The 12,999-nt window shown below is 35.3% G+C and overlaps 1 protein-coding gene across 5 annotated transcripts in view; it reads left to right on the top strand.

Annotated features, from left to right (window-relative positions):
* Positions 1–303: 303 nt before the first annotated feature.
* Positions 304–12,999, top strand: part of LOC145243564 (tubulin tyrosine ligase 3-like) — a 186,472-nt gene continuing 173,776 nt past the window's right edge. The window contains exons 1-2 of one of the 5 annotated variants that reach the window (XM_080106543.1): positions 304–557; positions 10,806–10,988. The gene's annotated coding sequence lies outside the window, so the exon portion shown is untranslated. Of the gene's footprint in view, positions 558–2,794; positions 2,942–10,805; positions 10,989–12,999 lie in introns of those variants that run through there. The other 4 variants (XM_080106545.1, XM_080106546.1, XM_080106544.1 and 1 more) reach the window with 4 other exon arrangements.

The raw sequence follows: 12,999 nt of genomic DNA, 5'->3' as shown, positions 1-12,999 counted from the left end.
CCCAAGTAAAAAAAAAAAAAAAAAAAACGAATAAAGACAGCCAAACGTAACACGATGATTTAATATTTGAAAATAATAAGGAGTTCACACTGCAGTAGGAAAACTTTCACCAACTGGATCTTTTCACTAAATGACGCGAAAAGGGTTGATATGCCGTAAATAGAAAAGAACAGAAAAAGCAGACACACAAAGCAATAAGGCATGTCTATTCTACGATTGAGCTGTAATATGAGTATGTATTTAAGTCAACTGAAACTTTATTTTTATTTTTTGTCTTTTTTAATGATTTCGGTTGCCGTAGCAACACGACACGCCAAACACAAAATGGCAACTGGTCCGCCTTAGTTAGGCTGACAAAGTATTTCGAGCGAAAAATAATAAGAATAAATAATTAAAAAAAAAAAGGATCGGTCTTTTACAAGGAAAAGAAGAGGAAAAAAATTTGATTTGTTAAAAAACAACAACAAAAAAAAACAAAACAAAAAGAAACAAAAAATAAAAAAAACAATTCAAATAAAAAAAACGAAAAACATGGAATCATTTTATTAATTAAAATCGTGAGTATATTCTTCTCTTAATTTGACAAAAATTAAAAATACATGAAAATGGTTAGTGGAGATTTGGAATAGAGGCCGCAGAGATTGTGTAACTGCGTCCCTCTGTGTATGTGTGTATGTTTGTATGTGCGTATATGTAGGTGTGTGTGCGTGTGTTTGTATGTGCATATGTGTAGGTGTGTGTGTGTGCAGATTTGTATGTGTATGTGTGTGTGGTTGTATGTGTGTGTTTATATGACGCGTATCTGTGTGTGTAGGAATATCTTGTCGCTACGTGACTGAACCCATTAATATTTTATTCCATTCACTACCGATCGTCTATGGAAATAAAAGTCAATAATTCAGATTTGTTTTTATGGAAATCGCTTCAGACAAAGCATGAAGCCACTTGACGTAAAGAGCTAAAAAAAAAAAAAAATACTACGTCATGGTACAAAACTTGCCAACAATAAGTGTTATATGGATAAATTCCGACCCAGAAAACAGCAGTTTTTCCCCATTTGTCAGGAACATCGCTCATAGAATGTGGAGGACTGGAGGACAAAATAAGGGAAGCAAGAGTTTCGCGGTTGCCGAAAGTAAACACAAGATCCACTTTCTCCTTTTCTTATACATTGTGATGTCATAATAGGATCGCTCTCCTCCGCCCCTCTCTCTCTCTCTCTTTCTCTCTCTCTTTCTCTCTCTCATATATATATAAAGGTTAGTAAAGTGGCTCTATTATTATAAAAAATAATTTGATAAGAGCGTAATATTTATTCACACGTGTATCAGAGAAAATCAGAACTACATTGATACCGTCAGTTTTAAATTTAAGTCCGAGATAAACGACCAATTATTGGTTCCGTTTGTTTGCATTTAAAACCGACGGTATTGATGTTCCTATTTACTTGCCTCTCCACGAGGGCAGAGTTAGACACAGGGTCGAGTTTTGATATGTGGAAAATTCAGCTCCACAAAAAGGGGCACTCTGGATAGGAACAAAAATAAAAATGATCTCAGTCATGAAGGATTTCTCCTCTACTGACTGAGGATAGAAAAGGGTGAAGTGTAGCATCAAAACAGATACTACACTGTGATCTTGGCCTGAACATTATTCTGATCTTCTGTAACACACACACACATATTACATATAATCGTTTTATCGTTACTTCCATGGCAAGTGCTCGTCTAAGCTCCAATCTCTGGTCCCCCCCTCGCCAATCTTTCACGAGGAGCACCCGTCTAGCTGAAACCACAGTCAAAAATTTTCCCCCACTCTTTATCTGTGCCTAAATCAAAACGTAGATTCCATGAACAAAGCTTCTTTCTTAGAAGTGCAAGTGCACGCCTGTGGAACTCTGTTCCGTCTGCATGTTTCCCACCTGACTACAACCTGGATGTCTTCAAGTCCAACATAAACAAATTCCTGATGAACCGCCGCTTTAAGTAGACACTTTATCAAGTCTCAACACTAACGTACTGTACACGTAATAACCTTTATCCCTGAGTGGTTTCCGGGCCTTGATAAGTGGTGACCACTTTGTAAAAAAAATCTCCTTTGCTGTCTCTTCCTTCTCTTTCTCCTCTTCATTTCCCCACCTTTCTCTCTCCTTTCCCCTCCTCTCTCTTTAACCTCTTTTCCTTTCTCTTTCCCTCATTACTGCTGCTGTCTACCCACTTTTCCTCCTCTCTTTCTCACCCTTTCTCTTCTATTTTACTATCTCTATCTCTCTTTCACACACACACACACACACACACACACACACACACACACACACACACACACACTCTCTCTCTCTCTCTCTCTCTCTCTCTCTCTCTCTCTCTCTCTCTCTCTCTCTCTCTCTCTCTCTCTTTTGTAAACTACCCGTAACCCGGTTAGTCATCATTTGTTTTTAACTTTGACGTTGGTTGTTTTTTTTTTTTTTTATATATCTGCTCTTCTCTTCTTCGTCTTCTCTCTTTTCCTCTTTCTCCTTAACCCCTCTCTATTTGTAGATTGCTCTCTCTCTCTCTTTCTCTTTCTCCCTCTCCCCTCTATTTGTAGATCGTCCTCTCCCTTTGTCTTTTTTCCTTACTCCTCTCTATTTGTAGATCAACCTCTCCCTTTTTCTCCTCCTCCTCCTTCGCCCTCTCTCTCTCTCTTTCCCTCCCCCTTTGTAGATCGCCCTCTCTCTTTCTCGTTTTCTCCCTCGCTCTGTTTGTAGACCAGCCGTGACCCGTTGGGTCATAGATGTGTTAGGTTTCTTCACTTTGACATTGGTTGACAATCATGTTTTCACAAGCAAAGTTTTTACGTGCAAATGGATGACGTCATAAAGAACGATAATAAAAATAAAAAAATAAATTAATTAAAAAAAAAAACGAAAACAAGACATGCAATTTTTTCATTAATGAAAATCGTGAGTAAAATTTCTTTTTATAATTCAAATAAAAAAAGCAAAACAATTTCTCCAGGTAAAAATGTTCACTTGCCATTTCTCGCATATACGTGACTTATAATTAATTTGGTAAATTTGTAGATGAACACCACCCTCCTACACACAAGATAAGATTCTATTTTTTAAGGCGATTACGTGCTTCTTCTCATAAAATATCATCACTTAAAAACAGATATTATTCCAAAACGTTTTGTCACACAACAAAGTAATTGTTTTAATCATTTGTTTTAATGGATATTTTCAGATTTTTTTCCTGTAGCAATTACAAGCAGCAACAACATATCCACCTTCCATCTCTCAACTTCATCCCATGCCTTTCCTCCCCCTCCAACTGATACTATAAGGTAGAACGATAAAATTGTCGCCTCCGTAGAAAACAGCTTTGTTTTAAAACTTTTATTGAAAAAAATCAATTCAGGTAAATTGATTATGTAGTAGAGCTGACATCTATTCAATGTAGCCGCCTTCAGCTTCAATCACTGCCTTGATATGGGTCCGGAAATGGGAGCATGCCTTTTCTACAAGAACCAGCAGGAGCTCGGCGAATACTCAGCAGATGGCAGCGATCAGGCAGGCTTTGGTGTTGTAGGAGGTCATGTTGGTGATGTTCTTGATGTATGACCAGTGGGTTCAGGTCAAGAGAGGAGGGGTCCAGTGAGAGAAAGGTATAAAGTCATAACCCTCCTTCTGAAGCCAAGCCTGGGTCTCTTTGGACTTGTGGGTTAGCGCCGAGTCCATCTGCCACACCCAGGGTCTGCCAGCGGCCACCTGATTGCACCAGGCGATCACAACACTCTTCAGCACATTCAGGTACACTTTGGTGTTGACTTTCAAGCCAACTTAAAAAATGTGAGGTGGCATGATGTGGCCCTCACTTGAAACCACACCAAAGACCATAACCGTGGCCGGAAACTTTATTGAACTGTACCCTCCAGTGTTGAACCGTCTGGATTTGCATTTTGAGGGTACTGTTGTCATATCTTGGATCTCTGACCTCGCTCGTTGAACATTGTGTCAATAGCAGACATGACATGATGGATCGGAAGAGTGCAGGAGTTGTGCAGCAACGCATCTCCAATCTCGCTGATTGAACATTGTGTCATTTAAAGAGATGATAGAAGGCTTCTATCGCTCTTGGATTTGTACACAGCTGACAAACTAGTAGATGCTCTGGAACAAAAAAGAAAACCGGTTTTCATCAAATGGAAATGGAATCATGTCGTCTTTTCTAGGGCGACAATTTTATCGTTCCACCCTGTACATCCGATCTTTTGTGAAATTTAAAATTTTAAACATCAATTAATAAATATTCTTGGATTATTTGAAATTGTTTTATTTATTGGGATGGGGGGGGCAGAATTTTGGAACAACCCTTTTAATAAAAATACAAATGTTTAAGATTTTTGTTAACTTTGATCAAACACAAATTGAACAAGATTTCAATTTTATTTTTGGTCTGCCGACAAAAGGAGGGTAGACCTTTAAATTCACCCTTGTCCGTTCATCTGTCTGCACTTTTTCTCAATAATTACGCCTTGGAATTTAAAAAGAAAATTTGCACAAACATTAAACATGATATGAGTAAAAAAATAACAGAATAGATTTTCCGGGAAAACTCCGGTTGAAATTGTCTTCCGTTTTCCTGCTTTCCAGTGTTCAACTGAGCTTCAATCTATGGTCCCCCCCTTGCCAAACTTTCACAAGAAACACTAGACTAGATGAAAACATTATCAATAATTTTCCCCACTCTTTATCTGTGCCTAAACCTAAACATAGATTCCATGATCAAATCTTCTTTCTTAGAACTGCACGCCTGTGGAATTGTCTTCCGTTTTCCTGCTTTCCAACTTTCTATAATATGGTTGTCTTCAAGTCCAACGTGAACAAGTTTCTGATGAGCCGTTCCACTTAAGTTAACAAATTTACCGAACTTCCATTACTATCGATTACTATATTGTCCTTTTGACTACTCTACACTCTTTAACCCTTATCCTTGAGTGGCCTATCGGCCTTGATAAGTGGTGCCGCCTATGTAAAAAAAAAAAAAAAAAAAGAAAGAAATTGATGCCTTTCTGAAAAGTTGTAACTAACTGATTTCTATATAATTTTTTTTGTCAATACTTCGCGATAACTCTTGGGTGTGCCCCAGGGGCTCTTTTAGGTCCAATAAAAATACTCCATTTTTTTTTAAAAACTATTTTATGCCACGTTCACTGTGCACTCTCGAGGAAACATGCACGCTTCATTTGTTTAAGTTAAATTTTTAGAACTGTTCTAAGATTAAAACATGCAATAGATTATGATAAAAATTACAAAAATCATTCCAAACAAACGGTTTTTCGTTTCGGGGAAATTGTATTTCTCATCTTTAGGACACTTTTCCTTCTAGTTATATATACATATATACATATATATGTGGGAATTATTCAATTTATGTACCACTCTATATTCTCAATTTCGGGATGTTGTCGATCTTACCATTTATTTCTTTCAGCATGTTAAAATGTTCAATTCTTAACAGCACCTGTTTCGTAGCACAGAATCATTTATGTAATTTTTATGTCAATATTTTAATTTAATTTGAAAATATTGGCCCAGCCGTTTTAGAGTCCATTGGAAACGAACACACAGACACACAGATAAATTTCCTTATTATTATATAAAAGGAACTGTGTGTGTGTGTGTGTGTGTGTGTGTGTGTGTGTGTGTGTGTGAGAGTGTGTGTGTGTGTGAGTTTATTCCCTTTGGATTCCGAAACGGCTGGGCTGATTTCTTTCAAACTTCACACAAATGTACTTTATGTGCCTAGCAGTGTTCTTAGTCAGCTTTTGCGTGGAAATGTCTTTGATAATCAATAATCGAAAAAATACGATAAAAGAAGGAACAGCCTCTTTTTTTTTTTTTTTACATGGGGGTCACCACTTATCAAGGCCCGAAGGCCACTCAGGGATAAGGGTTATTGCGTGTACAGTAATCAATGAGATAGTATTGTAGTAATCATTAGTATTGGGTGTTTAGATAGAGTGTCTTACTTAAGGGGGCGGTTTGTCAGGAGTTTGTTTATGTTGGACTTGAAGACGTCCAAGTTGTAGTCAGGTGAGAAACAGGCAAGCGGCAGAGAGTTCCACTGGCGTGCAGTTCTAAGAAAGAAGCTTTGCTCATGGAATCTATGTTTGGATTTAGGCACAGATAAAGAGTGGGGAAAATTATTGACAGTAGTTTCAGCCAGACGGGTGTTTTTCGTGAAAGATTGGCGAGGGGTGACGAGGGATTGGAGCTCAGAAGAGCACCTGCCATGATGCATTTCAGAAGTTTTATTACCACACAAGCAGAAAAGCCCGGCATATAAAATCAACAGTAGGTTCTTTGATATGATATGGGTGCGTTCGAAATGCATGTTTCTGTTTAGAGCACAATTGAACTATGATACTTGACCTTTGCATTTTAAGCATTAAGTGGAGCCATTATTTACAGATAATTTCATAAAATCAACAGCAGATTCTCTACAGTGCAATGTAGACTATAATGTATTGTGGACTACATCACTGCAGGAAAGCATGTGGACCTTCCTTCTGGTACACTGCAGGGAGGGGTCTCTAACTAAAGCAGGAAATCAATCGATTTGATTAAAAAATGGTCGATTTCACAATTTCGATAACAATGAAAAAATGGTCGTGTGAAACATTTGTTGGTCTTCATTCAATCCCGGGCAACGTTGGATCACCCTGCTAGTTTTAATAAAAGTATCCAGACTTTTTTTTCATTTTTTTTTTTATACTCTTATCCACTCCATATCTACAGGAACACTAAGTAGGGAGTTGAGTAGCAAGATGTTTGTTCACATTACATTTTAACCTCTGCAGATTAGCACAGTTAGGAGAGCAGGAAATAGGGAGGGAATTCCAAAGTCTAACAGTCGGAGGGAAGAAATCACGAGTTGTTTTTTTTTTTTTTTTTTTTTTTTTTTATACATGGAGGTCACCACTTATCAAGGCCCGGAGGCCACTCAAGGATAAGGGATAGTATCATAGTAATGATTAGTATTGGAGATTTGATAAAGTGTCTTACTTAAGGGGGCGGTTTATCAGGAATAGAAGACTTTCCGGCATCGGGAACATCAAAGGTGACAAGGTGGAATTTTGTTGCTTGCCGTGTTAGTCGAGCATATGTATGTCGAGGGGACACAAGTGTGATGAGTTCATCAGAGCACATTCCATTAGTGGTGAATGCGCCAACCGAGTTGTGACAACAATACTCCATGCATGGGCGAATGGTGACTTTATAGAGATACTGGATAGATCCAGATGTGAGTAATTTTCTAGCACAATAGAGGGAGCCCAACTTCTTTGCAGCAGCCTTGGCAATGTCCTTAATGTATTTGCTCCAATTCATGTTTCTTGTGAATGTTAAACTGAGAAGTTTGAATGAAGGGCTCTAAGATAGAGTGTTATTTGTCATTTTTTAATGGTGAATCTAAAAATTTGTTATATTAATTTTTTCCAATGTCCACAAGTGTGTATATCAGTTTATGTTTTTATTAATTTTATTATTTTATTTTTTATTCATGTTCGCCCCTTACAAAGCCGATTTGCCGAGAAAATCCAGCTCTCCAAAAAGGGACACACTGAATAGGAACAAAAATTAAAATTGCCTCAGTAATGAAGGATTTCTCCTCCGCTGATCGAGGTCAGAAAAGTGTAACATCAGAGCAGATACTGCACTTTGATCTTAAAAAATTTAGGGATGGAGGGAGGTGCAGGGTCTTTCTAAAAATACTTTGAAGGATACTCTTGTCAGTCACCATTCACCATAATACTTAATTCACACTGTAGAGTTAAACCTACTTAATAAATTCCCCAAGCGTTTTTATAAAAATTATATACGTGTGTGCGTGTGTTGTTAGCCAAAAGGCCAAGAATCCGATTATTAGCTGCATATTTCAACTGATCCAGGCGATGAGTAACACGAGAATAGAATGACAATCATTGGCATAGACGTTAATTTTCTGAATGATATTCTCTGGGAAATCATTGATCTAGAAAAGAAACAGAATTGGTCATAGAATAAGGCCTGATGAACTGCATTTTATAGGAAAAACAAAACGAAGTGGCCTTTTACCAGACGGTGGATATCGTGAAAGTACGAAAAATTCTTCGAGTCAAGATCAAAGTGTAGTATCTGTTCTTCAGATCTACACTTAAATTTCTTGTTCTCTGCCAGTGAAGGGGAAATCCTTCACGACTGAGAATTTTTATTTTTGTTCCTTTTCTCCACATTAAAAAACGACCCTGGTGTCTAACTCTGTCCCGTGGGGAGGCATTGTAAATAGGAACTAACAGAAGGTAAAACTGTCCGCTGGGGAAGGGACAAGAAAAAGAAGGGAACGAGGCAAGCAATCATTGAAACCCTCTTTCCTTTGATTCAGAAGTAGACGGTTTTGAAACGAGGAGAAGGGTATGATGTAAACGTGATAAAAAATTTAAAAAAATTTTTTAAATTAAGAAAAAAAAAAAATAAGCCGTGATCAAGCAAACTAGTCAGCCAATTTTTGGTCTAAACATTTGAAATTTTACATAAAGGGTATTCAGACATGCAGCAAGCTTTTTAATCAGTTTTTCAGCGAAAATTTGACTGACAAGAGGTCAAAGTTGAAAGAGTTGACCTTTGCAGACTCTACCAAATTCCTCCACCAATTTTGGGTCTAAATACTTGAAATTTTTCTCTGTGCAAAAAACTAGAGATCCATCATGCAGACAACAGCCTTCTCGAAATACCAGCCTGGAAGAGATAGACCAACAATTGTGACATTCGTGAAATATTTTACGAACTGTTGTCATTAAATCTAATATTAACCATGATTAAATATTAAAAAAAATGTTAACAGCATAATTTTATTTTATTATATTGACCAGGATTAAATATTAACAAAATGTTTACTGCAGGATTTTATTTTATTATATTGACCAGGATTAAATATTAACAAAATGTTTACTGCAGGATTTTATTTTATTATATTGACCAGGATTAAATATTAACAAAATGTTTACTGCAGGATTTTATTTTATTATATTGACCAGGATTAAATATTAAAAAAATGTTTACTGCAGGATTTTATTTTATTATATTGACCAGGATTAAATATTAACAAAATGTTTACTGCAGGATTTTATTTTATTATATTGACCAGGATTAAATATTAAAAAAATGTTTACTGCAGGATTTTATTTTATTATATTGACCAGGATTAAATATTAACAAAATGTTTACTGCAGGATTTTATTTTATTATATTGACCAGGATTAAATATTAAAAAAATGTTTACTGCAGGATTTTATTTTATTATATTGACCAGGATTAAATATTAACAAAATGTTTACTGCAGGATTTTATTTTATTATATTGACCAGGATTAAATATTAAAAAAATGTTTACTGCAGGATTTTATTTTATTATATTGACCAGGATTAAATATTAACAAAATGTTTACTGCAGGATTTTATTTTATTATATTGACCAGGATTAAATATTAACAAAATGTTTACTGCAGGATTTTATTTTATTATATTGACCAGGATTAAATATTAACAAAATGTTTACTGCAGGATTTTATTTTATTATATTGACCAGGATTAAATATTAACAAAATGTTTACTGCAGGATTTTATTTTATTATATTGACCAGGATTAAATATTAACAAAATGTTTACTGCAGGATTTTATTTTATTATATTGACCAGGATTAAATATTAAAAAAATGTTTACTGCAGGATTTTATTTTATTATATTGACCAGGATTAAATATTAACAAAATGTTTACTGCAGGATTTTATTTTATTATATTGACCAGGATTAAATATTAACAAAATGTTTACTGCAGGATTTTATTTTATTATATTGACCAGGATTAAATATTAACAAAATGTTTACTGCAGGATTTGATTTTATTATATTGACCAGGATTAAATATTAACAAAATGTTTACTGCAGGATTTTATTTTATTATATTGACCAGGATTAAATATTAACAAAATGTTTACTGCAGGATTTTATTTTATTATATTGACCAGGATTAAATATTAACAAAATGTTTACTGCAGGATTTTATTTTATTATATTGACCAGGATTAAATATTAAAAAAATGTTTACTGCAGGATTTTATTTTATTATATTGACCAGGATTAAATATTAATAAAATGTTTACTGCAGGATTTTATTTTATTATATTGACCAGGATTAAATATTAAAAAAATGTTTACTGCAGGATTTTATTCTATTATATTGAGCAGGATTGAATATTAAAAAATGTTTACCGCAGGATTTTATCTTATTAAATATTAAAAAAAATGTTTACTGCAGGATTTCATTTATAATATTGACCAGGATTAAATATTAAACAAGTGTTTACTGCAGGATTTTATTTTATTTTATTGACCAGGATTAAATATTAAAAAAATGTTTACTGCAGGATTTTATTCTATTATATTGAGCGGAATTAAATATTAAAAAATGTTTACTGCAGGATTTTATTTTATTAAATATTAAAAAAAATGTTTACTGCAGGATTTTATTTATTATATTGACCAGAATTAAATATTAAAAAAATGTTTGCTGCAGGATTTTATTTTATTTTATTGACCAGGATTAAATATTAAAAAAATGTTTACTGCAGGATTTTATTCTATTATATTGACCAGGATTAAATATTAAAAATGTTTCTTTTATTAATTGTATAATTCAAATTTTGGATTGTTTTTTTATAAGATTATGAAAAATCAAAACGAATGTTCATTAAAAATACTTTTTCTTCTTTTCTCTCTTTTCTAGTTTTTTTTTTTACTCCTCATTGTGGTAAAAACAAAAATCCAAACATAAAAACCCTGCATGGGTTTTAATTTCTCGATCATTCGCCCTGGAAGGTTTTCAAGATCTTTTACATTTTGAATGTCAATTGCCAAATAAGTTTTCATAAACGGATTATTTTCATCGACCAAATTTTACCACTTTCAAGTAAGTAAAAAACATTCCTACTCTGCTAATTGAAAAAACCCCCCCAAAAAACATATTCTATTATATAAAAAAGAACTTTGTCTGAGTGTACCTGTATATGTATGACTGTGCGTCAGTGAGTTCGTTTGTAAGAGCTTTTTTTTTTTTACATGGGGGTCACCACTTATCAAGGCCTGAAGGCCACTCAGGGATAAGGGTTATTGCGTGTACAGTAATCAATGAGATAGTATTGTAGTAATCATTAGTATTGGGTGTTTTGATAGAGTGTCTTACTTAAGGGAGCGATTTGTCAGGAGTTTGTTTATGTTGGACTTGAAGACGTCCAAGTTGTAGTCAGGTGGGAAACAGGCAAGCGGCAGAGAGTTCCACTGGCGTGCAGTTCTAAGAAAGAAGCTTTGCTCATAGAATCTACGTTTGGATTTAGGCACAGATAAAGAGTGGGGAAAATTATTGACAGTAGTTTCAGCCAGACGGGTGTTTCTCGTGAAAGATTGGCGAGGGGGGGGCGAGGGATTGGAGCTTGGTCGATTTTACACATGGAACAGTATTCTAAGGTAGAATTTTTGTCGGAATGTCTCCGATAAATATCGATAATCGAAATAATCCGATGAAAGAAAAACGGGCGATTCTGACCAAAGTTTACATCTTATAAAGCCTTACATTACAAATGCATTTGAGAAGTTTTAGTTTATTACACAAACCGAAAAGACCAACATATAAAATCAACAATATTTTCGGATGACAACGACGCGTTCGAAATGAAATGGTAATTTACTTTAGCATTGCTAACTTTACTGCAAGATATTGTATCTAAATATGTTTTATAAAATAAACAGTAAGCTCTATTCAGAACGAATGTATCTCAAACTTAGCCACTGTGAAAAGCATGGGAAGCTTCCCCCAAGTGCATCACGAATATCGTAAATATAGAGGCGAATCTTTCCTATAAAAATAAATTCATACTTTTATTATAGGAGCAAAACAATTAATCTCAAAACGGTAGGGTCGCCATGCTTCTTTGTTCCAAGTCAGTCGGGCGCCAGTTTGTTGTGGACTTGTGGCATAGAAGGAAATGCGTGCCCCTCTCACGTTCCGAGGGAAAATGAATTGTCTCGAGGAAGAAACGAACGACGTGTTAAATTGACAGGAATTTCTTTGGTGAAAGAAACAAGTGAAAGAAAAGGGTACCACACGTGGTTAGTTTTGCGTGCGTCTCTCTCTGTTAGCTGGTGAAGAGGAAAAGTTTATACCTTGGCGTGCGTCTCTCGTTAAGTGGTGAAGAGGGAAAGTTTATCTTTGTAGAGAAAGTCTGTGTGTGTATGAGTGCTTCGTTCAACCTCATCCATTTCATTTAAATAAAAGGGTCACCAAATTTGTAGGGGACTAGGATATACAAATACCCCAATCCCGTTACAAAAGAATAATGAAACGAATGGGAATTGAAGGAAACAAAGACTCAATTAATGGATAAGATAAATGTCGTTTATTTGCTGTTGAAAGAAATGAACATTTTAGTTATAACATGTCCGCGCGTATGTAACCAAGGTTCGTTGTAGGACTGGTGTTGTAGCAAGAAAGGGAAATGTGTTTTCATCTCAAGTTCGTGTCACTATTGTTTGTTCGCGCGTGGGAAGAGAAATAAATGTTGTAGGAAAATTGAGAATGGTAGTCCAGCGTGTAGACAAAGAAGAGGATATTAGAGTTGTCATCAGTTAGTAGTCAGCTACGCGAAGGTGTTCTTAGTGGCCAGTAGTGGATGGAGAGAGAAAGGGTGAGAATGTATACATACAGTCTTTAGCTCGTGCCCCATACATAGTAGGAAGTGGGCGTGAGGTACGCGTGCGCGCGCGCCGAAACGGCGGCGGCTTGTTAGCCCAACCTCTCTCGTTGAGAGTTGGTCCTAAAGAGAGTTAGAAATAGTTTTTCTCCATGTTTTATACTCGCTTCCAGAGTGTATCTTGTGCATGTGTATTTCCTTAGAAAGCAGAAGTGACGTCGTTCATGTGCGTGT

The sequence above is a fragment of the Euprymna scolopes genome, chromosome 22, assembly GCF_053919585.1.
Source record: "Euprymna scolopes isolate OS-2025 chromosome 22, ASM5391958v1, whole genome shotgun sequence".
Classification (NCBI taxonomy): Eukaryota; Metazoa; Mollusca; class Cephalopoda; order Sepiida; family Sepiolidae; genus Euprymna; species Euprymna scolopes.
This window is presented reverse-complemented; position numbering and strand designations above follow the sequence as displayed.